Consider the following 27,798-nt stretch of genomic DNA (forward strand, 5'->3'; position numbering starts at 1 on the left):
AGAAACGAGCCATGGTTTCCAGGGGATGAAAGCAGAAGACTGCTCAGCCTGGGTTTTAGGGTTGATTATCAGCACAGCATATAAATATTTCCCAGTTAAGCTGGATGCCTAATGTGAACTTTTCCTGTAATTTTTGATAAACAATGTATGTATGTATGGCTCAGTTGAATGAGATTGTATGATTCTTGTATAAATCAAACCAGTCTGGTCCGGAAGATTTCCTGTAGGAGTTAGTATTACAATATACTAACTCCGATTTGTGAAACACAGATAGAGCAAGGACCTCAAACTAGGTTTTGTGAGCTATTCCCATAGCTTGTGTCACCACAGCTACACCATCATCAGCTTCCCTTGAATATATTTGTGCTGTGAGTCCAGCACAAATGACTGCACACAAAATCTTTATCACTCTGTAATGTGTTGGAACATTTTCCACATCTTAAAGAGCAGTGGTGTTTTTTTTTGTTTCTTTGCTAATTTTCTCTTTCACTTTTTTTGTTTATTTGTTTGTTTGCTTGTTCTGTTGTGTTTGGATTTTTGCTTGTTTTGGTTTGGTTTTTTTGGTTGGTTTTTGGTTGCTTTGTGGGTTTTTTTTGTTTGTTTTTGTTATTGTTATTGTTTTTGGTTTTTTGTTTCTATAGGGTTTTTTTTGTTTGCATGTGTGTTTTTTGTTTATTAATCTCACTGATCTGGTTTGCCATATTTTGAATGTGAGTCTTCTGAGCTGACTTTCTGGCTCTGACCAGGAACATGCACACATGTATTGCATTGTATGATGGCTTCTCTGTTGACAAGGTGAAGGAAAGATGTTGAATCAATGGCATTTAATAGATCAAATTGATAGTTCCAATGGCAGTTACTAAAACATACAGTTTTATTTCATGAGACTTGTCTTTTTTTTTCAAAAAGAAAGCAAGATGTGAGTAGTATCTGTGATATCCTGACACTGAATTTCAACATAATATAATGGGATCTGCAGCTGTTGAAAATTGATTAAATGTTCCTCGTGCAAGAGAGAATGAGACAACAAGGCAGGTTCTGTGCTGCACCCAAATTATTCCAGATAATGACAGGCTTTTACGAAGCCTGGTACTGCCCTTCAAGTCTCTGTGACACCTCCAGAGTGGCTTTGAGATTTCTAAATGTTGCTCCAGATTTTACAGAATCACAGAATGGTCTGAGTTGGAAGGGACCTCTGGAGATCATCTAGTCCAACCCACCTGCTAAAGCAGATTCACCCAAAGCATATCACACAGGAATGCATCCAGACAGGTTTTGAATTTCTCCATAGAAGGAGACTCCACAACCTCTCTGCGCAGCCTCTTTCAGTGCCCTGGCACCCTCAAAGTAAAGAAGTTTCTCCTCATATTCAGATGGAATCTCATATGTTTCAGTCTGTGTCTGTTGTCCCTCATCCTGTCACTGGGCACCACTGAAAGGAGTCTGGTCCATCCTCTTGACATCCACCCTGGAGATATTTATAAATATTCATGAGAACCTCTCTCAGCTTCTCTTCTCCAGGCTGAACAGAAACAGCTCTCTCAGTCTCTCCTTATAGGAAAGGTGCTCTAGGTCCCTAATCACCTTTGCAGCCCACGACTGGACTGTCTCCAGTAATTCTTTGTCCTTCTTATACTGGGGAGCCCAGAACTGGACACAGAACTCCAGATGTGGCCTCACCAGGGCAGAGCAGAGGGGGAGGAACAACCTCCCTCCACCTGCTGGTCACACTCTTCTTAATGCACCCCAGGTACCATTGGCCTTCTTGGCCACAAAGGCACATTGCTGGCTCATGGTTGACCTGTCATCCACCAGGACACCCAAGTCTTTCTCTACAACACTGCTTTCCAGCAGATCCACCCCAAACCTGTACAGGTGCCTGGAGTTTTTCCTCCCACCTGCAGGACCCTGCAGTTGTCCTTGTTTAACTTAATTAGGTTCTTCTTTGCCCAGTCCCCTAGCTTGTCCAGTTCTTGCTGAACGGCAGCTTCACTCTCTGTGTGAAGTTCATTGTGTTGTCAACCCCCCCATGCTCTGCACATATAGAGGCTGAAAGATTAAGTTTCCTATAGTGGCTTACATATTCCATTTTTTCCCAGGTTATAAGGAGGTGCCTTGTGCCTTTCTGTTGAAAGCTGAGATCGTTCTTAGAAGCCCAGATTTCCTTCTCTTTACTTGATGAGCAAAATATCAATTGTTCCTACGTTGACACTCTATAATAATGTAAGCTAGCATGAATTCCCTCTGATCAGCAGCTTTACTCACTGTCTTGCTTCACTAATTAAAAGATCAGGTTGTTTTACAGCTTACCAGAGTTTCTCTGGTACAGTTTGTAACTGTAATTTTTTCTGCATTAACGGAAACTGATTTTTCACTGTTTTGAAGAATTATAAGAAATAACACATCTTTATCCTGTTTTTCTTTAAGGAGCTGTCCCTTGTAGATTTGTTAATTTTTGATTTCCATCTTTCGCATGGGCTTTTTGTAACATTGACCAAGCACACCCTACATAATCAAGAGCTGTAGGTCATCTCTTTCACTTCAAATTTGTACCTCTTAACTCCACATTTTTCAGTAGTCTGTTTGACACATGTTTCTATAATTCACAAGCAGGCTACAACAAAAAATCATTTCCAATTTATGTAGTTTCACCAGCATAATGGCAAAACAGAGCCAACACCTCTTCCATGGCTGTTCATCTCTCCCTTTCACCTCTTTCCAATAAGACTATTCCTTTTACCAGAATCAAAATCTGATCTTTATCTTTGAAATTTAGCCACTGCTTACATCTACAGAAATCTTGGTATGTTTTCTCCAGGCTGTACAAGACGAACTGGTAGGCTTTCTGCAAAAGTGCAACATCACAGGAATGTGGTGCTTGAAGATACCCAAAAAGACTGGTTTACTTTTTCTCCCACCAAGGTAACAAGATCAAATGTGTATCTCCAAAGGGCTTTTCTTTGTCTTTTCTTAAACACATCCAAAACTGCAGACAGAACAATAGTCTGTAGCCTGTTTCCATGTTGCCTACACAAAAAAAATGAAATTTTCTGTATTTTATTTCTTGTTGTCTTTGCTTCCAATCAGATTATTTTTAACCTTCTTATTTTTAATCTTCTCTCAACATAACCCTAATTACAAGATTTATTTTTCCTATTGAAAAAATATCAACCTTTTCTTCAAGCTAAGAAAAAAAAAATCCTTGTCTTTCTCATATCAGTAACTTTCTCTAACTTGAGATCACTTTTTCCAGCTTCTCAAAATCAGCTTGAATTCTCATCCCATCTTACACAGTACTTTTCTATATTTTCACACTAAGATTCTTTGTACCACATATATGGGTATCCATCACTTTAAGTAATTCATAATAAAATTGAATACTTTCCTGAGAGAGACTCCAATTAGCCCCCTAGATGCAGTATCTTCACAGGCTGGCACTGCTGTGTTGATAGATGTACATAAGAGTATGACTTTTTAGGAACAGCTGTGTACCTAAACTATACTTGAAATGTTCTTATTTGCTCGTGAGAATGTCACAACAGTCCAAATATAAAGGCAGATCAAAATCAACATGTGTCACATCCATCACTTTCTCTATATACTGCAAGATTATTTGATGTTTTGCCAAATCTGACAGAATTGTTGTATTCTTATTTCACAGAAATATGAACTTTTTTTTTAATGAAATCTTCTACAATTTCTTAGGCAAATAAATGTCAATATTCTCCAACATCCCCTTTTTTATTCCTTTCAAAGGTAATTAGCATGCTTGATTCTCTTCAGTTATTTAGACCTCCCCGTTTGTTTTTTTGTTTGTTTGTTTTGTGTGTTTTTTGGTGGTAGGTCTTTAATTATAAGTAAATTATTTTAGTGTAGAGATTGCCCTGACTGGTTTCTTAACTATTGTAGAAATTATTATAGTATACAATATGATTACATTCAGTCTTAAACATCAAGCAACAAAAATCATTGATCACTGAATCCTTCCATGAATGCCTGCTCTGCCAGCAAAATTCTCAAGTCTGCCATTCATCTTCTAACAGATTCATCCTCCCATTGATCACTCACTCCCGTAGATGTCTTATGTACTCCATGAAGTCTTATACACAGAGCTTTTTCTCTCTCTGAATTGACTCAAGAGACTGTTACTTCCCTTCAAGTTCCCCTCTGAGACACATTTCTGGGAAGAGTCTTATAAGAAATTGCCAAATGAATATTTACTTAAGGAAAAGATTTATAGACATTATATTTACCAATTTCGAGCTTTTTATTTTTTTACCTAATCATCTGTATTTTTTGGTGGATGTAATGTATATTACAATCATATTCAGAAGGAAATCCGTTACTGAAAAAGGTAGCTGAAGTTGCCAACACAATTTTAAAAGCTATAATTTTTGTTTTTATCACCTATAGTCATTTGTCTTTCATGATGGATTTTTAGAATGAGATCATTAAGCAACTAAACAGACTTTCATCTTACCATACAGAAACAATTGTAGTTTGTTTACAATATTTCTCATTGCACTTGAAATGATATTTTATCCACTGTTGACAAGACAACAAAGTATTTCTATTTCAGTAGCTCAGCTTCCCCGTTGGGGAAAGAAAACCTAAATTCTCAACTATTTCAGTAATAGCTAGTAAATGATCATAAGAGGCATGTGCCCGAAGAGGTTTCTGTGTGGCAGTGCTCAGCAATGTTATACCTGGGCAACTGCCTCTTGGGGCAAAGTTTCCAGTCCTGGATTAAATATGTAAATTCCCCATCAATGCATTTCCTACTACATCCAAGATTTTTCTCCTCCTAGTTGTCACCTACATCAACACTAGGAAGTTCTTAATCCTCCTGCCCTCTTGATCACTTTCTTGTCCATAAAATGATCCAGTTTCTGCCAGCATCCCCTTAGCTTCACAAAAATACAAGCATCCTAAACTGGCTATTTGGAGGGCTCATTACTAGCAATATGCAGAGCAATGAAACTTTGAAGGTTAAATTATTGTTAAGGTCTAATTTCCTGAGAAAATAATGCTAAAGTATTGTTGTTCTGTTTATCATGAGAAGATTTCACTTCATTTATATTGCTTCTTTTTATTCTCCTTCCTGTAATCTCTGTTGCCTTGTTTATTTACAGTTAAATGTCAAGCTTTTTGGCCCACAATCCTCCCTGTCTTGTCACTTTCTTAAGAAAGTGAAGTGTAGCATGGCTGTAAATAAAAGAAAAATAAATTTATACAGCCATTCATAAAGACATAGACCTAATAATCCTCTAGGAGATAGTCTGTGAATGTCTACCAAATACAGTGAATTGTCCATTATAATCCTTCCTAGTTATTAAAAGCATTTCATCTAGTTATTTATTTTTCTGCAGGGTAAGTGAACCATTATAATGGTAACTTGTTTTTGTGGTTTAACGTTTTCATTGCTGATGTTATTTACAACCTGAAGCTATCATGATGACTCACATGTTTTCAGACTTCAGAGAAAAATACATGCTACGTTTACTAAAATTCAGTACATATCACTCACATCATCCTAAGTTGTCACCTCACATAAGAGACTCAAAAAAAAACCTTACATAAAAAAAGTTAAGAAAAACAAAGAAAGAGAGAGAGAGAGATTTTGTGGGCAAACATCTGCCTTGCTTCTATGCAGGTATCTCCTTGCCTACTCTGATCCTTGATTCAGACAATATCAGCTCTCCTTTTCATTCACTTGGTTTGTATGCTAGCTCATTCCCGATTTGTTACAAAATGAGAAAAGTTTTGTGGCCGTTTGGCACGCTGTTCTACTGAGCTGAACTACAGACATTGAGTAGTACCTCTGCCATCTGGGATTTTACTTCATCCTAAGCAGTAGGGTTGACAATGAGTGGGGTTTATTGCTTTATTTTATTACTGAAAATAAAACAGTGGTCTGGAGAAGTAAGAGTGCTAATGTTAGTCTGCCAGTATCCTAAACAAGGGAAGAGATGTTATGGTCTGATAAACAAGAGTAATCTTTGCTGTTCATTGCAATAATGTCCTTTGTTTTAAGCACTGGAACTGGTTGGGTAATGTAGTGAAACTAACCTCCAAAAACTTCTGATGTGCAAACCACACAATGATTATCACTTATTTTGTAGGAAACTGAGAACTATCGATAAAGGGGCTATATGAGAGGCCTTTAAGTCTATTACCATTTTTATTATCTATATTTTCCTCTTGTTATCTGATGCCAATCATGCAAATACTTTTTTATTAGTGTAAAGGTTTTAATACATGAATGTTACACCTGCTACTAATAACATTACTATAACTGAAAGAACTGTGAACATCTGCGGTGAAATGCTGTATCCTGTTAAATGTACATGAGTTTTTTATACCATTTTAAATTAAGGCAGGCTATCTTTCTTGTTTTTTCCCAACCATGCAATCCATTTACTTCAGGATTTTTAGGTAGGGTAATGCCTAGAGGCTGTGAGCACATTTAATCATACACTTAGTGACACTCTGGTGAGCTTATGAAAGACAAATAGGAGAAGAAACAGGCTCAGTGGAACAGAAATCCTCAAGTTCTCTATCTAGTGCCTGTTCTGTACACAAATAAAAGATGTAATTTCATTTATTTTCCCTGTTTTCATAGGCTACTGTCTAGCACACCATGTTGCCATATGAAATAATAAATACTGCATCAAATTTGTCATCTTTTAAGATGAGAGAATGAAAATGAGATAAAAGAGATTTGTACTAATGTCAGGCTTTGAAAAGGTTATTTCTTTAACATTTGAATTTAAGACTTAAATTAACCTGCACCAGTCACTACAAATGCAACAAATGGAAAATGAAATGTAAAAACCATTCAATTTGGTGATTTTCTGTATTTGCCTTCATTCAGAGGAGTAAAGAAGAGGTTCCCCACAAGAGAACATCCCTCACGGATATCTTTCTGCCAGCTTAATTCTCTCAAATCCCTTTTCCTGTAAGGACAAGTGGTTTAATGCTCTGTTCAGTTTAGTTCCAGAGGGGTAATTAGCAGGGGTAAAACAAAGATAGTGAATGAATGGAAATACTAAATTCCTCTTCCTCTTACTCCCTGGAGACAAGTAAGCCTTACATGAAAGCACAAGAAAAACACTTCAGAGACAAAAAACAACAGTAAAACTGCTGAATTCAGCCCTTGGAAGACTTCTCATGCTGAGAAGGATCTCTGGGTGACATCGTGTGCTCACAGCAGTTTCTGTGCTAGCTTTTCCCAGACCTCTCATCCACAGAACAGCACCTGGTGAAATCATGGGTTGTCTTAATCCTGACATACATGGACCATCAGAAAAGTTTTCAGCAGCAAATAGTAAACCACAACTTCTTAAAAACTGCTATATCTTATTCCAAAGGTTTGATGGTTGCTACTGGCAGAAGGTCATGTAGGTAACTGAGCAGCGGGAGGTCTTGCTGTCACTAGCTAAACACAGTTACACCCTTTTTTTCATTCCTCTATATTAGTTCAGTGACCTGTAAGCCAGTTCAGAAAGACCATGCATAGTCTTATCTGGATTCTAAAAAGCAAGCAGAACCATATTTGTTGCCAGTTAAATAAAAAAAAAAAATAAGCTTTTCATGCACACACAACCCCCACCTTCCTCCCTCAATAGACATCACACTTCATCATTTATGTTTCAAAAATTAGAGTCATGAATGTTTTTTTTCCATTGAGTTTCTGTTTTGTGGAATGTCAAAACCTTATTTACTCAGAATGATACGTTTACAATGATTTCAGATGGCATGATATTCATCTTTGTTTTCTGCTTTCGAGCTGTAGCTCTAGGAATAATTACTAAACTTGCGTGTTTCAGAAAACTGACCTTGTTTTTTCACCCACTGTCTGCTACCTTCTCATCTCAGACTCTCATTTCTCTACCCTCTACTCTGTATTTTGAACTTTTCTTATATATTCCTCTTCCTGTCTAGAGCTGAGGGTTGTCTCCTAACAGACGCTTTAGTACAAAAATTTTTTCAGTGTCTGGATTACCTCCATGCACTGACACATGAATTAGAGAAGTAAAGAGAAAGGATTTTGGCACGTAACACAAGAACAAGAATTTACCAATTGCTGTACAGCTGTAGTGGATTTCTTTTGTTGTGCCTCTGGGCCCCAGTAGATTTTTAGGAAAAATGACATTTCCGGACATACATGTTTTTAAAGTCTGCCTTGACTTGGCAGATGTTGACTTCTAGGCAACTTTGGTGACATCTTGCCTGTTCCTTCAGCTTTTCAGAGTGTTTTCTGTATTTTTGAAGAGCTTTTTCCATAGCTGCTTTGAGATATTTGTCCTGAATTCTTTCCTCACTCAGTCCTCTCCCACTTGTATATCCCTTGCTTATGAAAAGAGCTCTTTTTAATCTCTTTCTTAAGGCTTTTAACTTACAAAAATCTTCCTCCTTTCTAAGCTGCTGTGAGCAGCACCATCCTCTTCCCCATTAAGGAAAATATTACTGATTTGACCTATGTTATGGTTCTTTTCATAGTCAAATTTTCATTCTACCAACATTTGAAACACTCATGGAGATTTTGATCATCTTGTATCATAAATGTTGGTACAAAGTTACACTTTTTTCCACTTTCTTCTCAAATTAGATAGGAAATAGTTTCCCTGTACTGCAAGAATATTCGTATTTCTAGTATTTCCTATAAGCTGGCTCCAGGCAAAAAGTCAAGACTGCATTTAATAGAGTATGTACATGTGAGTTTGAGAACTGAATTTTGGATGAATTTTTACTGAAATAAATCAACACTTCATCCTTTTTTTTTTTTTTAATTTCTACAGCATTTTTATTTGTATTTTTGTTTTTCAATCGAGGCAAGAATGACTAAACTGTTTTTCTGAGTTCTTTTCTTTCACTTGGATCAGTTCTCTGGTTTGATTCATTGCAAAAATATTGGTGGGACCCAGAGTGGGATCCTGTGGGCTGAGAAGACAGCCCTTTCCTAAGCAGCATGCTTCTGGAAATAGTACAGTATAAACTGATCAGGGAACTCTGGGTGAGAACCGAGCTGAGATTGTGTTCATTAGTGTAAAATCAATGTGGTGATATCACTATCTGTATCTCTGTTCAGAGCCATATTCGCTACGAATCTGGTCCTTCAGGTAATCCCTGACTGCATCTTTACAGTGTACTGTGTAAGACTCAGGTAGCAACATCTTTCCCTGCATCACATTTATTCTGGTTTACCTTGAGTCTGGATAACTGAGGAGCCAACAAAGCAGGACAGAGATGAATACTGCCCTGGGGCTGGGACTTGTCCATGGTGGGTCCGCAGGTCCTAGGTCTGCAAGTGTATGAAGGAACACAGTACAGACACCATTGGCCTGCTCTAAACTGCCAGCAAAAGCAGAGGTATAAACACAAGGTAGAATTAATAAATGTAACTATTTAATAAGAACCTAGTTAATAGGAAAGAGTGAAACTCAAGAACTAACAAATAACAAACACAAAACCAGAATATTCGCATTTTCAACCAAAGGATGGAAGATTTACATTTTCATGGGTTCATGAATTTTCTTGTTCACTTTTTTTTTTGTTTAAATATTAAACACTTCCACAAAGTAGACACTTGATAAAAAAAGAAAGCCAAAGTTTACAAAAGTCTTTATAAACTCTACTGTCTTTGGCACACAGTAAACTCATTTTATATTCACTATTCTCTAGCTTTGTTGTTGTTGCTGTTCATTTGTCCAGTTGGTGGCTTCTTGTTGATTTTATTGTGGGTGATTTTCTTGGTTTGTTGTTGTTTTTCTTTGGTTGTTTGGTTTGGTTTGGTTTGGTTTGGTTTGGTTTGGTTTGGTTTGGTTTGGTTTGGTTTGGGTTGGGTTGGGTTGGGTTGGGTTGGGTTTTTTGTGTGTTTTTGTTTTGTTTTGTTTTGTTTTGTTTTTTGTTTTTTGTTTTGTGTTTTGTGTTTTGTGTTTTGTGTTTGGCTGGTTGTTTTTTGTTTGTTTGTTTGTTTGTTTGTTGTTTTTTGATGCAGGCTTGAAGGAGTTGGTGTGTTTGACTCGATAGGCCTGGTTTGCATTTATCTTGAAGATGAACACCAGAAATTATTTGCCTGTGGCATACACATATATGCGTATACACACACATACACTCTGTCTGTCACACACACATCTTTTTGTACAAAGACATGCATTTATATGTACATATTTCAACTAATGGTTTTCAATCTGTTCCAGGGACAAATATGTTCAAATGTTTCTTCTTATGGTATGTCCTGAAGAAACCCAGTTTTATTAACAACAAAACTATTGTAATGTCTTAAAATTAAAGGACAAACTTCAGGTGAAAAGATATATGTACAGCAAAAATCCACTACTTGCAAGACCATGCCTGCCAGAAGGCAAATATTCCTATGCTCAAAGGCAGAACAGAGAAACCATGTATTTTAGTTCTGAACCTTTTTAACGTATCTCCCTTACACAGACAATAAAGATTTTTTGATCAAGCTGACTGCTTTCTTTCTACCAGAGTAATCAAGCTCTACATCATTAACCTTTCTGTTTGCCTGGCAGATAATCTGGGTGAGTAGCAAGTGACTACTCCTCCGGGCTTTGGAGGCAAGCCAATACAATTACTCTCACCCTGTTCTTTGAGGTGGCAGCTGCAGTGAGATCAGGATGCAGAAAACAACCACAAAATCAAAGAGTTACAGATTTTGGAGCCAACTCTTCATTCATCTGCGCATCAGACAGAGCTCCTAACTTGGACAACAAAACCTTGCAGCTCACTCTCTGTGCTGAATGGTTATGAACCATCAGTCAAGCAAAGAATGCCCTCACAAAGATCTAATGTTAGCTCCACTGTCCTTCCACCTGTCTTTATTTGCCAGTAGTAGCAGCAGTAGTAGTAGTAGGAATGTGTAACAGAGCCAAAAGTATGCTGTCTTGCAGATTCTGTACTAATATGTCAAGTTGGATAGTGTTATTGTATAAAGTCTACTGACATTCTGCCAAATGCCAGATTAGATTTTTGAAAATGGTTTCTGTTCAGAAATTTGCACACATGAAGGGAAAAAAAACCAACAAAACCTTCCTCACTGAAATGCCTCTGTTCCTAGATCACAAATATGGCATGTCTTTTATGTCCATGATGGACGTAGTTAAGGAGAAGGTGGTTGCCTGTGAGAGACAGGCAGTGAGAGGGAGTGACACTCTGGTCCCTTGTCCAGGATCTGCAGACACATAGGACAAAAATAATTTTATTTGAAGGCTGTGATAACTTCAAAGGAGTTGCTGGAGCATTTGGTGAGAAGCAGAATAAATAAATGTACAAGAAAGAAGAAAAATAGGGAAAGGTGAAGCAATTTATCCAAGTCATGCTAATTGTGTTGGGCAGAGAAAAGATCCCAGACTCTCTGCATCCTGAGCCTGTATCCCAGTTGCTAAGCAACTGCCCTGAATATGAGGGTGCCCAAAGCACAGTATATCAGATGCTATAACATTAGGACTCTGACACCTTCTGCTTTGATTCATGCCATATCTGAGAAAAGAAATGGGCCTCTTTGTCTGCCTGTGATTTCAGCTCTCTTGTATTTAGTCTCTTAAGTAAGATTCTCAAATTAGAAGGCCAGATGTACCATAAGCTTCCTTACCAGCAGATATAAAAGAGCAATTCCAGTGGGTGACTTGTACAACCTAAGTTTTGAATGATCTCATAAAGGTTTCGCTCTCTCATGTTTTTTAGAGGCAAAAAGGAGTGATTAAGCTTCTAGTTTAAGATGTATCATCCATAAGCATCATATTATGTGAGTTGAATCTTGGCTTTGCTGTCTTAAAAAGCTGCTGGAATACATCTTTCATTACAGTAAAACTGGCTGAAATTCTTAATATCTAGAAAAAGTGACTGGGAATTTTCTGATGGATAGAAATAGATTTTTATAATTATGAAGCCAGTGTCTGGAACCCTTCAATGATAGTGTAATTACATGGCACATCTGCTATATCCTACTTCTGGATGATTTTCATTTGGCAATGTGGAGGCATCCTTCAACCAGCAAATACGACTCTTAGGCTTAAAATGACAGCACAGCCTTTTCTGAAAGACATCAAGACCAGGGAGGTGATCTCCAGCAATCGCTTCCATGTGAATTCACGAGTGAGACCAAGATCTGGTTGGGGAAGTGCTGAAGAACAAACAATGAAGTTTGAGCAGTCTGCTTCCACTAAGTGTTCACCAAATGGCTCTTGTTGTCACAGTTACCATGTGTTATATTCCTGAAGTAGCAAGCACAGAGCTTTCCAGGGCACCATGCTGGCACAAAATGAAGGTGAGTTAGACACTGAGTCCAGAAATCAACTGAGCAAAACACAGACCGAAGAACCAGAGCTAAGAATGAAGGAATTTCAAAGAGACAATCTGTCAAAGTCTGGATGAAATCTGATCCACATAAATCTAACACAGTTCATATACTTTTCAGAACTACCAAAACTTATGGGCACCTAAACTCATTAAGCATTTCCCTATACAGTCTGAAAAGACATTTCCATATATATTTCTCTATACATTACCATGAGATCTGTACTGGAGAAACTACCTGTCTTCCATGTTGGACTTAATCCTAGACTGGTGGTCTAGATGAAGCTGAGTGAATTCTACACGTTGTTTCTTGTTCTAGAAGTTACGCTCATACATGTACGTAGACATAAACATACACCATAATGATGGACATACACATACAAATATGCGGATATCTATAAATTTAAATTAAGGTTGAAAAGAAAATGCAGAATTACATTCAGAGAGTTGAAACTGAAATCCTGATTTACCTCTTCAGAGATAAATGTTCTAACTGTTCAGCTGCAATCAGTTTTTTACTTGGCTCTCCTGTGGGTCTCAGTACTGTTGCAGTTCTGGATGCGAAGCAACTCAGCCTCAATGGAGTGGACAGGAATTGCTAAGACCTTGTGTTTAAAGAGGTTTCTGAGTCACTGCAAGTCCATTAGAGCCTACAAACTGCATTGCCTACTTCCCAGGATGTTGACAAGATGGGTTTTGAGGGATTCTGTGTCTCTCCATGGGAAGGGAAATATGGGTGGGATTGTTCTTTGCTTATCTTCAGAGATGTCAGTCTGCACACTCACTGTACCAGGGATATGGGCAATCATGTTAGGCAGACACACTGGATCATAGCCATCCAGGATCAGATACCTGGAAGACCAGAGGACACAATGACATTTTAGCTAAGTTATGTCACATTCAGTGATGTAGTTTCCCTCTTTGTGTTTTGTGAAAAGTCTTCACCATAAACCATGAGAAATTTTAAAGATAAGGTTAAGGACAAGTAAGTGTTAAAATAACTTCCCTAGACTCTTTATCTGCTCAAGCCTCTAAGTAGAAACTTGATAGCTTTCTCAAAGATGAGCTCATGAAAACATTAATGGCCTGATGCAAGATTCTTCACCACTTATCATGCAAAAGTCTCAGCAGATACTGAGAATAATTCTATTTACTTTTAATCTGCTTACGTACTTCACCTTAACTATGAAAGACCTAATTGTCAGTTTCAGTGAAGCTATGCTGCTTTCATCAACTGAGAAAGTCGTCCATGCACTATGCATGTATTTCTAACCCTCAGCCTTATAGAACAAAACAAAACCCATAAGGTTTAAGGTTAGAAAAACCCTGCAAACAGAATACTAGAAATCAGCATTTAAAATGACATTTTATATAACTAAATCAATACATGAATAATTCTCCATGAGTTTCACTATTCCTGAGATTTTAAATAGTGCTACAGTGGGTTTTCTTCATTGTTTAGATTTGTTTTTAAAGGCTTGTATTCTTTGCTGTTTGTTGTTTTCTGCTGTCTGCTATTTCCATCATGATGTAGCAACAACATAACAATGTTGGCCGAAAGCCAGCTTGAGAATAGACTGAGCCTTCAACAGATTCTTGATGCATGAATATTTTGAGGGGGCATTTAAATGATGTTTGTGCTTCTCACAGTGTGAAAAAACAACACTGCCAGGTTTCTTTGATCTACTGGAAACAGGCTATCATAATACAGAAATAGTTAGCTGAAATAAGTACATTCAGGTAGCTTCATTCTGCTTAACTCTGTATCATTTGCTTCTGTGCTCACAAAGGAGGTTTTCATTCAACTGGGGCAAAGTGTACACAGTTATTGATGGCTCAAGTATTTATTTTTTAAAATTACCATTCTGAAAACATGTTTCTCACACCACACAGATAGTGGGAGGGCAGTGGAAAGGACGAGATAATTGAGGAAGCTGGAAGTGAAATTACATTCATGGCTGTCAGATGTCATTTCCATTTTAATGACTGTAAAGAGGGATCAGAGAGCAACCAGACAGAGTAGGTCTGGGTGACCACTCACAGTGTCAGATGTTGGGGGACTCTGGGTTGGCATGCACGATTTGAAGGAATGAATATGTCTCCTTTTCTTCTTTCCTGGCATGGACTGAGACTGCTCTGAGTTTTTGATGTTTCATAATTTTCTGACTAGCACAACCTAAGGCTCCAGTGAGGTGGAAGTTGTGTTGTGTTTGGCAACCTACAAACGCAAAGGCAATCATCGACTCCACTCCATAAACCTGCAGTCTGAAAGATAAATATTGATGATGTGGCGAAGAAAGCAGTCAAGGAGAGGAGGAGGACAAGCAATAACAGGCTGTGTAGGCAGCCTGGCTCTGTACATAGCTCAGAGATACATGCATGTTGCCACACTGGTTCAGATGTTTAATCAAACTAAGCTAGTGTCTTATCTCCATGACTTGACAGCAACATGTCTTGAACAATTTGAAATAGTAAACACAGGGCATGACTTGGGTCCTTAGTGTCCTTACTAAATGCTCATGCCTATGTCAAGAAACTCTGTAAAACCTGTACTGCAGAATCAGTGTCTGAACAGCAGTTCATGGGTGCATTTACCTGTACGTATACATATCTTCCAGGGTGCTGAGTGTTTGGAAACAAATATTTAGTGCTTAGGTAAAGAAATATATTGTGTGCAGAACATGAAGACGGGTGTTTAGCATTTGAAACTCTCTCATATAGAAACCACATTACATGAACTAACCCTAAGATGAGCCACTGTGTCCTCAGGGTCTTTTTCCTCCGAATGTTTCTGGTTTTGGGTATAGGCCTAAGAGACCCCTTTAAAGGAGTGTTTAAGAATTCTGACTTTAAAAAAAGAGCTTTCTAATCCTTCCCAACAAATATTTGGCTTTTTATTTCAACTTCAGCAATTCTCATTGTCAGAAAATGTGTATTTGAAGTGTCCTTTAGTTTTCACTTTCAGTGTGTCAGAAGGTTACCCAGCTTAATCACTCTTTGTAGAAAAAAAGAGCACTGTTGCCTTTTATCAGTTTTGAACTTACCACCCTCCTCAATTTTATTGCACATTCTCTTGTCCTACCACAAGTTGAGGAGAAGAGAAGCACCTAATACATCTAAGTAATTAATTTTTGTCTTTTCCCTATGTCCTTTTGTTCCTCTCCTTTCTAAGGCAAGTCTTTCCAATATTTTCAATTATTATACATGACAGATTGTTTTCGTTTGTTTGTTTTTAAGGCATGGATAACTTCCATTTGTCACAGTTAAGTACTTTCTAATTTAATTTTTTTTTCATATTTTTTCTTATTTTGTTTTATGGTAGTGTAATAATACTTCTCAAAAATTTCTAGATGAGGTCACATTTTGATTTATAGAATGGCTATGTAGTATTACTGCATTGTTCGCCATCTCAGTTCTAATGAACATCTTGTTTGAATATTTTTTTTTCTTGAAAACTACAGCTGCATGTGGTGTAGAAATCTGTCTTCATTGATACCCAGATCCCTTTCCCGGATTGAGACAGTGAATGTAGATCCCTGTCAGATGTACAAGCAGTCTAATTTTTTTTTTCCCCTTCAGTTTGCTTTGCTTTGCATTTATGGGCATTGAACTTAATTTGCCCTCAGTTTAGTCCTCACATGGTTTAGTTAAGTCGCTTTGAAGTTCCTCATGGATCTCTCTGGTCAGTGCTAGCTAAATAACTTTGTGTCATCTGCAAGTTTTGCTAACCTCAGTATTACCCTCTTTCAAGTTCATTATTACAAATTTCAAACACGAGATATAATGCAGAACAATGAGGCAAGACATCCTACTGTTCACCTTGTGTCACTGACAATTTATTCCTTCGCTTTGTTTCCCATCTTTCAACGATTTTTAGCCCATGTTTGATGTACTCCATGAACACATCAAATAAGTGAAACCATAACTGTGATTAAGCATCAGTATGTTCAGTTTTTCTCACTGATTTGAATACAATTTGTGTGGTAAATACAGTGTGGTTCAGTTCCTTTCTCCAAGACATCCCCTTTTATTGATTTTTTTTTTTTTTTTTTTTTTTTAACAGCTCTAGAAATCCTTTTGCTAGGCTTAGTATTTGTCATGTGACATAGCTCATCTGTTCTTCTAGTCTTTCACTCTGAGGAGTAAACAGGAGAACTATGTCACAGAACAAATCATACTCACAGAATAACTGGATCAAACTCAGCAGTCAAAGGGTGGGGGTGCTGACTTCAGTGACACAGAGCAGCTGGATTGTGGAACCTGGTGTGAGTAGCGAACATGGGCCCCATGTCCCACCATCTCAGGTCTGTCACTACCTTCTGGTGCTGCTGCACTCACTGAAAACTCCTTTCATCATTTTGTTGTGTAAATCAAGTTCATAAATGTAAGTTTACTATACTGTGTATACTCCCCATTATGAATATTAAATTCTCTTTTTTCTTCTTTTTTTCCAAATACTTCATAGCATGAGCTTAAAAAATGAGCAAGTTCTGCAAATAGTATTTTCACTTAACTAATTTGCTGTAATATCAAGAGAAAACTAGTATGAACGATATATGAGCACAGTCAAATCAAATGTGTTTATTACTTGGAAGGAATGCTCATTAAAAATGTTTAGTTATGTTCAAGAACCTCTGCTCAGAAGCCTTCGCAATAGGCTGAGAATAAAGGGAGATGTTACCACTCGAATATCAGAGTGCTGACACTGAAGGTGATCTTACTTCCTGCTTTTATCTTGAACACCTTATTTTATAGTAACATTTTACATTCTGCAAACATTAAGGCACTGAACGAGTTCTCTGACATTGCCTAGGAATGTAGATTTGCATACAATGGTGCTTTAACTCTGTATTGTTTGTTAACAAAGAGTTTAATTTTTAGGTTAGTCACTGCTGCGGTATCCACAGAATGGATTTTGTAATCAGAATGAGGAAAAATGGTACCTTCTTAAGACAACCTGTAGGAAATGCTGAGGAATATCCGTCATTTCAGGATTTTGCTATCTTAACTTTAGCTGTAAAGTGGAATCTACTTCCAGATGAATGTTTAATCATAATCTCTTTGTCTCTAATGAAAACAAATAAACAAGCTCATGTAAAACTCTATATTTTGAAGATGGAATGAAGAGAATTAATTGTGTTTTTCTGACCAAGTCCTAGATCTACCTTCCAGCATGTAAGGGATCTGAGTTCAGCTCCCTCCTGTGCCTGAGGAGGTTCAAAAGTACAGTAGTTATCTCCTAAAGCAGAAAAATGTCAACAGCAGTGATTCAGGAAGTCTCATTTTCAAATACTCAATATGTCTGTGATGTTGATATTTTGCTAAAAAAACAGGAGAACTGAATTTAAACCCCTGCTTCAAAGTAGACAGGATGAGCTTTCAGTAACAGACCTCCTCATCCATGTGAGTGCACAGGCACTTTTTCTATCATATGCAATGGGTAAGGAGTACCTCTGATTCCTTTCTATGTAGGTTGACTTCCCTCAGATGTTCAACACAAGAAGAAGGTTAACTGTTTAGCTAATTATTTATAGTAGGGTTTAGTTTCTGATTTTTGCTTGGTATTTCTTACTAGAAAGTTTAGGGGATTCATATAAGGCTGGTGGCTTCCCTGAACTTAATTTTAGATATTAAACACTCTAACAATGGCGAAGTATAAAGATTTCTCTAAAATTCAGAAAAGTAAGTGTGATTTTTCTTTGGAAACTTAGCTGTGGGTTGCCAAGACACTGCTTAAATCATGAAGTAATATAGTGACTTCTGAAACTCACTTCAGACTTGGGCACCTGTGCTTATCTCTTATCTTGGACTTTATGAGAAACTGCTTGTATAACTCCATTCAGTTTTGGCTGAGAGTGTACTTTCAAAGCAAATCTCCTGATTTCCCCCCATTATTACCTCTCAGTCCTCATCCCAGAAAGGCCTCAAAACCTTTAAAAGGAAGCAAAACTAAAAGGTGCTCTCCAAAAGCACACTTGATGCACTGTAGCACCTATTGGCTCCTAATTCATAGGTCTAGACTAAAGTTGATCTGAAAAACATCCCTTTTAAATGTAAATTGGTCATCAACAGTAGTTGTTTCACTCTTGATCTGCTGTTGCACTGTTCTTCTTGTTTGTGTAGACACAACCTTGAATTAAAACAGATACCCACGGTTGATTCCATCTTTGTCCTGGTCTCACTAATGCACAGCAATTTTACTCTTGCAAGAAGTGGATGACGCCACCTTCCTCAGTGAAAACTTAACTGCACATCACTCAATTGTAAAAGAAAAAAGTTTTTTGTGCAGACCGGAATGCAAAATCCCTTTATCCTCTTTACTGGGGCAATAAGGAAAGCAAGGTGTTAAATCAAATACCAGAGGTGGACTGTTAACCAGATACTTGCTATTAATAGTTCCTTTTCTACAGGTTGAGAGTCACTTAATAAAGAATGAATACAACCAATAACATTTGCAAAATTGGAAGGATTCATACGTGACAAGATTCATAAATATTCTTTTTTCCTCAGATGTTCTTTTTATCATAGATTTCCTTCCCAAGCCACAATTGCAAAATTAGGAAGTCTTATAAAACATATGTAGTCATTTCTCTTTTCTCCTTTAGAAGTGAAACAAACCTCTGTGGGAATTTTTTTCTTTTTTTTTTTTTCTTCTGGAGATAGAGAAATTAGACTGAACTAATCAGCATGAATTGTATGAGGAACATTATGAGCCATCAGGAGGAAATTCTGGTTCATCTTTGTTTAAAAAGAAATGAAAAATGAGGATTTTTAAAATTACTGAAAGAAAAGGAAGATTGACTGTGCTCTGAATGCAAGAGCTTTCCAGGAGACCAAATAAGTCTTCTATAAACTGATTTGCCTTTCTGACTGCGATTTAGTAGAGTGACACCTAATTTGTTCTGAGAGTCATTGATGCCTCCAACACAATGGAGGATGACAGCTTGCATAACCTCTCTTTCAGCTCTCGTCTCATTTATTCCGTTTGAAGTCGAGTTCCGACAAGAGAGAGGCACAGAATTAATATTACCTTAGATCAGCTCAGTCTCCAGAGGGAGCAGCAAAAGCTTTTCTGGAAACAATAAACGCTTTAAACATGACAGGAGGAATAGGACCTTAGGAGGTATCTGAAAGTATCCATTATTAAAGAAAGAAAAAATATATATCTATGTGGGTCACTTTGATTGTGGTGGGTTTTTTTTGTTTTGGTTTGGTTTTTTGTTGTTTTATTTTGTTTTCCTTAACTGCAAAAGATGAGCTACTGTGGGTTTTACATAAAAATTTAAAGATTTTGTATAGTTTATGGTTAACATCTATATTATACACACACATACATATGTTTTCTCTTTTTTTTGTTATTGTAGCAGAGTCCCTAGCCATGGATGGTATTTGTTTTGACTTTGAAATTCCCTGCTTGTTTGATCTGGTTCCTTTCCAATTTAAGATAAAAAATCAGAAAGGGAAATTCCTATCACATCTGATGGTTTATAAGGTCAAATTTAATTATTGCAATTTGCATTTAAAATTAATGTAATGCTTTTAAAGTGAATCAGAGGAAACCAAAGAGATAATTTGTGCAGACAGCTTTGTAGAAGGAACAAAAATAAAAAAGCATGACAACTTCTGTGTAATTGTGTACACTTTAATCTGTGGCCTACAGAACATCGACTTGGTGAAACTGTCACAATTCCATTCAAACAATAATGCTACAGTGAATTATGCCAGCATGCCTTCAGACCCTATATATATGCGTGTGTGATTGACAAATTAGATATATGAGGGGAAAATATATATAGAAAACTAGAAATGTTGCCGTCTGTCTAAAACCTTCACACCAAACTAGAGCTAAAAAAAAAAAAAAGGAAATGCCCTTGGGGTTTCAACAATTAACAGTGAACAGACTTAATATAGGGGCTATCCATTAATAAATAATCTACTCAATGAATAAGCCTTGCAGCATTTTCTTTTTGTGAATTCTCAGTGGACTTCAGATTTCTATCAGTAGACATCTAATTTACATGTGAATCGTGACTTCATCATATCGTATCCTGTCATTCCACTAGGAATAATTTCCTGTCATTCCACTGTAAATCATTTCAGGAAAGTATAGATGACTTAATAATTTACAATTAAATAGTTCATGCCACGCTGGAGCAAACCAGGCAAAAATAATCGGTGTGTTTGCCACACAAATGCAAATATTTTTGGGACATGCAGGGTAGAGCAGATAAGAAAGGAAGGGAGAAGAGGTAAAGAAAATATTGTAATCTAAAGATGGATGGTAGAATGGTGACATTTGATGAGACTCTGGAAAAGGAACCTGACTTTAATTGAAGTCAGAAATGTAGAATATAAATGCAGATGTTGAGTAGATTGGAGAGAAGGCAGAAGAGATACTGTGTTTTGGGGAAGGGTGATGCAAACCTTTCCCATTTTGCTGAATACAGGAGAACATTTAACCTCAAGGGATGAGCTGTAGGCCTGAGATTACACTTGCATCCTCACCAAACAATTTACTAAATGAACGGCACTTGTCTTCCCCCTACTCCCCTCTCTTCCATCTCCCCATCCCCATTCTTGATTTTTATTTTTTTTTTTTTCTAATAGCCTTTGATTTTCAGCATTTTGTTAGGAGTTCAACATTATTTGTCAGCAGCTTTCAGCGGTTCTACATATGGTTTTGTGTTAATCTATTCACTTTGGTTGTGTCTTTTATCTTATTTGTGATGTGTGGCCAGCACTGCTGTATTCCTCTCTGATTTTAAGAGTAGAGAGAGGAAACATATTCTTGTGGTCTTAGATATGCTAGTATTACTTATCATTTCTGGATGGGATTCATCTTTCTTAAATTTAGATAGTTAAAATACAGATGTCCCCATCTGAGATACTCCTTATGGCTCTCCTTAAGGTTTTCTTTATGGTCTATGAAAACAAATAAGTGTTTTAAAGTAGGACTGATATGTCTTACATTAAATTGCCTAATCCAAGACGAATTAATTTCACTCTGAAATTACCTGTTTGTTTCTATAGTGGAATGACTATAGAAACTATAGTTTCGTTCTACAAATTAGATGTTCAAAATTAGGTGTAATTAATGCTACACTGCAAGTCTGCTTATTTTGGCAATCCAGATAATGGAATGGATGCTGAAAAGAGTTTTTGAACACAAAGATTAATATACTTCTCTAAAGCAATATGAAGAAACAAAAGGTGACTTTCTGGGATCTGAAAAAAAAAAAAAAAAAAAATTGCTTACCTACTAGACAAGCATTCCATGGGAAAACATTCTACCAGGATGAGTCACTATGAAAAAGATCAAAACTTAGAACACAAGACTAGAGGACAAATGGAAAAAAATTAGTCCTTTGTTGAAATGTAAAAGCCAGAGTAACTTAATTCCATTCATTGCATTAATTTACTTACAGATTATGAGGACAAGGCAAAAGGTGTCATATATCCCTGCAACCAAACTTTGAACTTATTATTTAAATAAACATAGAGTGAAACAGGAAGAATAAAGAGTCAGTGAAAAATGCAGGGTTTCACTATGATAAGTTGTATTGTAAAGTTTGTCTCTGGCTTATAAAGAACTTTGAACAATTCTATGCATAAATTCACAATCAATTTTAAGAGTAAAAATCAAATGAAAAAGTGGTTCACGGTTAGATGTTTTTCTGAATGTAAGTGATGTTGGATAGTGGAAAGGTAAATTAGCTCCCATGAGAGCTAACTTCCAATTTACACTATGCAATGCTTGAAAATGGTCAAACAAGTTACATCACTAAAAGACCTCACATATTCAGTGAAATTTATATCAAAGATCACACAGTAACTAACAAATAACAATTAAGCCTTATTACATCAACCCAATACATAATTGATAAAAACTGTTTAACCTGCTAGTGGACTCCCAGTTTGGAATGAAATAAATAAGAACAGAACAAATCCTGGCTCTTACAGCTGCATTTCAGAGGAGTACATACAGTGAATTGAAGTTAAATTCTTTAAGTCCTTCATCTAGTTTCCCTCCAGAGAACAAAATTGAAAAAGTAATGATAAAACCTGTAGTTACAGCATCCCACCAGGACTGGGAAAGCTATGTTCAATTCATCCCTGTAGGAATTTGTTCTCTTTTGCCTTCGTACATCTGAAGAAACTTGAATTTTTTTTTTTTTTTGCTAAATGACGAAGCTTCAACAGGGCACTAGGAAAGTGTTCCTGAGCTGCTCAGTTCATAGTAAGAAAGTATCCTAGCCATTATGTTACAAATGAAATTAGGGTAGAAAAATTATCTGTTCTGTAATAATTTTATTTTTATAAGAAGGAATTAAAGATCAATTAATTGTGCTCAAGAACAAGGAATAAAACTGAGTGGGTGTAACCGAGGATGTCCAAATAGGAATGGACTGTAGTGCTCTAGTACTTGTTCTTAATTCTCTATCTCTTCCAGTTGATTAAATAAATACACATATAGGTAGGTAGGTAGGTAGGTAGGTAGGTAGGTAGGTAGGTAGGTAGATAGATAGATAGATAGATAGATAGATAGATAGATAGATAGATAGATAGATAGATAAAGTTTATTCTGTTATTGGTAGGTTCTCCCAGGAAGCTGGAGATGGCATTTGACTTATTGTGAGAAAAAGAAGAAATTAAAATTGGGTCATTCACTACTTAAGGTTTCTTCTAATCACCAAACTCTCTTAAGAATGTCAAAAAAAAGACATCTCATTCCTTTGAGAAAAATACATAGATGGATAGATGGATAGATGGATAGATGGATGGATGGATGGATGGATGAATAGATAGATAGATAGATAGATAGATAGATAGATAGATAGATAGATAGAGTGTTTGTAAATAAGTATATTCCAGGGAGATTTAGGATTGTAATCATATGCGTTATGGCACATCCCAGAGACTGAGCGAAGTACTTAAGACTTGGAAAAGGATGAGATCTGGAATATATATTCCTATCTTTCATGCCTTTTACATGTTAGCTTTCAAGCTTGTTGGATGTTTTTGATATCAAGTTGATCCAAATGCACTGTGCAGGGGGCTCAGGTACCTAGCAAATTATTCTAGCTTTTACTGCTGTTATAGGATCTACTTAAAGGATTTGCAGGTCCCTTGATGCATCTTGCCTTTGCAGTTATGTAGCCCTTCTCCCAGAGCATCTCCCCATTCCTGTATATTCCTTTCTCTTTTACCACACAATGAGAGGGAAAAGATAGAACCTTTATTTGTTTATGTGAATCTGAAGTACAGAGCGACTAGCTTGTCCAGTGTGACAAAGGGAGATGTATTAGCATCTTCTGCATCAGGTTCAGCACTGTTATTGTCTTCTTTGGTACTGGATCTCTTTTTGATATATGTGTATCACTAAGCATTATTCTCTAGCTAGAATGTTAACTCATTACCACTGCATGTTACACACAGCCTGGATAATTGTATTTCCTTCTCTTGGCAAAGCCTTGGACATACTATTTGTCTAATAAAATATATGTAGTATCAATTATCAGTAGTATTTCATGTCACTGTTCATTTCCTCATTACAGGGTGAAATACTAAAGTGCATGTAGCCACATTAATTTTCATTAATGATGCCAATTAACAAGTGGTTATAAACTTATAATAATATTTTAACTATGTAAATCCTTATTGGGATATTTTCATTAATTTTTATCAGTCATATAATCAGCTAAATAACTAAATTCTTCTGCTGTAAATTTGTCACTTCCACCACAAGTTCATTAAACAGCATTTAGGGTCTTAGGTAAATTTCTCCTATACCATACAATTAATAAGAATCTCAACCCCTCCCACATACCCTGAACTGTATACACTGTTCAGAAAATTCTGCCACAAGCAACCCAGAACTAGAAGGAAACCTTGTCTGTACGGCTTCAATTTAGCTGACTGAATGTTAGGCATCTGACCACAGTTTTTTATCTAGGCTTTTTTTATATCCAAGCAGAAATGAGCAGCTCTAAATGCAGTTATTTGTTAACACCTGTTTTGAAATTAGGTGACTCATATTTGGCTAAATTGAAAACATTTGAGGAAGGGAAAGTAAACAAAAAAGGTTTGATTTTGTTTCATTTTGGAAGGCACAAAGAAATGGGAATGTTTTAGCTGCCAAATCCCCAAAATAACCTTGGACAGAACAGAATTTTTCAGCCACCTCAAATGTGGTGAATTGTTTCAATTTTTGTAATTTATTTTATAATTTTTTTTCCTGTTGTTAAAAAAAAAAAAAAAAAGGAAGGAAAAATTAAAAAAATAAAGAAAAAAAAGGTCATCTGAAATGAGGAACTGAGATATTCTGGGTGGGATTATGCTGCTTAACCTTTTACATTATCTGGGTTTCCCCATCTGACCTGCAACCGTCACTTTGCAAAGATGCAGGTCTTCAGGGGCTCCTAGTCTGAATATCAGGCCCATGTAAGTATGTCAGACACCTCAAAGTATTTAAACAAATTTAGATATCTCTGTTCAGCTGTCCAAATTACTCTGATGAAAAGAATCACATCAGTTCTCTCAACAAAACAACATACTATAGATTTATTTGAGAATTGTAATTTTTTTACTCAGACCTTTGTTTTCTGCTGATCCAAATATGCTTTTTTTGGCGAGGTTGGTGGGGAGGTTACCCCTGAAGTTTCACCTAACTCCAGCTGTGAGAATAACAGATTATCTAGAAATGCCTCATTTCAGGTGTCTGTCTAAAAAGTATGCTACCATCCAAAAGTAAGGATAGATACAGAATTCCCAAGGTTGATGACATGAAGAAGGACAGATTAGAAAATTGTTACAGTCTCTTTAAACCTTAACGTCCATTAACCACAATAATTTTAACAATACTTTTCTGTAAAAACAAAACCATGAAATAATTACTGATCATCTACAATCCCAGAGAGATCAGAATAAAATACTTTACAGAAATGAAGAAGAAAAAATCTCAAACTTTGTTCTCTAGAAAGCACGTGAGAGCAAAACTGATGCTTAGTAAATGCAGGAGGCAGCTCTGCTTTATCTAATAAGAACTGAAGCCATAGGTTAGTAAGTAAAATATTCATGTCAGAATAATTGTGGAGAGTCTTCTGGAAATACGCATTACATGAGAGATATTCCCTAAAAGTTCTTACACAGCATCGCCTTATCCATGCAAATATGTTATAGACTAATGCTCTCACCACAGAAGGAGCACAAAGACATAATTTTCCATTATTTTTAACCATGACCACATTTTGTCCATTAACTACGTTTCCTATTACTCCCCCCATCCCCACCAAATGTAATCCCCACATGCGGGTCTTGCATCCTGCCACTTTTCAACTGAAAAAGCTAATAATCAAAATTATTCAACTATTGACACTCTTTTGCATTCATTCAGCCCATCTGTTTAACACCTGTAATATGTTTTTACCCTGTGGCACTGTAACATTCTTGTTTGTTAATGGAAGAGATATCAGCTTCCAAATGCCTCTGGCTCAGCAAAGAGAAATGGAGCTATAGCAATTAGCATGAATCAGTGCATCCAGCACTGTTCCGTGTGCCTCATTTTAACCCAATAGTAATTTTAATAATAGGGTTATGTCTGCCTAAAGCAATTGGAGACATCCCTGAGTCAGTGCCAATTGAGATGATGTATCCACTCAAACCAGTGAAAAGCCACACACAAGTACTCATTTATGCCCCTAAAGCAGGGAAGCTTCATTAGTAAAGATTTCCATCAGACAGGAGGACTCATTGATGTGGCCATAGTGGGTCTGGTTCCAAAGGTTGCTCTGCCCATGCTGCCAAGGGGAGTGACTGCTCTGTGGGGTTCCCTCAGATGCTGTACTTTTGCGGTTACATTTGTTATTAGACGCTAATTCTTCTGAACACATCTTGCAAAAACGAAGGTTTTAAGTGAGGTACTAGATAGGGAGCTTGGTCCCCCCATTCTTTTTCCATGGGCAGTGGGAAGAAAGAGATAAACATGTATAAACAGAGGCTGAGTCAAATCTCAGATGGAACACATCATCCTGGTGATGCTGAAATGACCTTCTTTCTCCCTCCTCATGGCTGAAAAGGAAGCCTGGGGTGAATAGGAACATAAATTGAGAGCATAAATTAGGGTAAAGCAGTCAGGCAAAAGTGTCTGAAAGAGCTGTCATTGGCTTCTTCATGTGACCAGGATTTTTCAAATTTGTTTGTATCTGCTTGCAGGTCAGCTGGCATTAATTAAAGTTTAGTAGTTTAATATTCAATGAAAGAACAAGTAAGATGTCTTTTCCTGCACTCTCACATTCTGCAACAGGACACTGCCTGTTTGTTTACCTCATTAGAAAGCTACATGCATAATTTTTAAGAACCATCCATTACAAATCACAACCTACTAGCACATAATTGTATGTATTTTCAGATCAAGGCAGAAGCGCCTGTGCTGGTACCTGTTAGATTTGATTGGACAAGGCCACACAGAAGAGCATTAAGAAATAGAGACAGAGATGTCAAAGCATTTCAAACGGCAACAACTACCGCCCCGCTCGTATCAACAGGGGGGAAATGGAAGCATAAACCAAATTGCATCCAAATGATTGCGATTGGAGCACATGTGTTATGGGAAAGGTTTGAAGTTAGCACATGTGCTGATATAGCAATATGATGATGAAGGGAAAAAAAAATCCAGCATTCAGTGTCTTTGCAGCACAGATGGTCGGGTTTGCTTTTCTGGCCTAGTTGTTCATTAAAATGAACCAGATGAATCTGGCTATCCCAAACTGTTAGTATATGTCTCTGTCTTATTATTCTGTGCTCTGCAAAGATGATGGCCCATGGGCCAAATAATGCTTTGATATGAATCACATGATATGGCGGTGGGCTGTCAATGTTTTAACTAACAATCCATTCAGCAGTGAAATCTAGGAAAGGGTACAAAGCACCAACTGGATCACATCTCCGGTCTAACCATGTTTTTAAAAAATCACTTAGTACGTACTACACAGACTGTGAGCAATTATGTGTGATTAATTACAGCACCACAAATAACACACACTTTTGGACACTTCTTTGCCTTTCACATTTTGACAGTACCGAGTGGTAAGCGCTAGCAAAAGCTTTTTTTTTTCATGTGGTGAAGGATCTGTATAATGCAAAGAACACCAGAGCTTTCGTTTTTTTTTTTTCCTTTTCCTTCCGGAGAATGAATAACAGTTATGAAGAACATGGTGATATATGGCTCTACTAGACAGCCATAAAGTGTAAATTTCCAACATGAGATTCCTGTGGAGAGGGTAGATTTTCCTTCAGCCTCAAAAGTCCTGGTGACGTTAATGAAGGAGGCATGTCTACAACACCCCTCACTGAATAATGAACATCTGCACAGACAGAAAGTCAGACAGCAAAGCTGGAGACACAACAGAGAGCTGGCTTTAAATCAAGTCAAAAGTTTGCCTGTGTTTGTGGGTGGTTTATTATTATAAAGCAACAGCA

This window comes from Patagioenas fasciata, chromosome Z (genome assembly GCF_037038585.1).
Source record: "Patagioenas fasciata isolate bPatFas1 chromosome Z, bPatFas1.hap1, whole genome shotgun sequence".
In the NCBI taxonomy this organism is placed as follows: Eukaryota; Metazoa; Chordata; class Aves; order Columbiformes; family Columbidae; genus Patagioenas; species Patagioenas fasciata.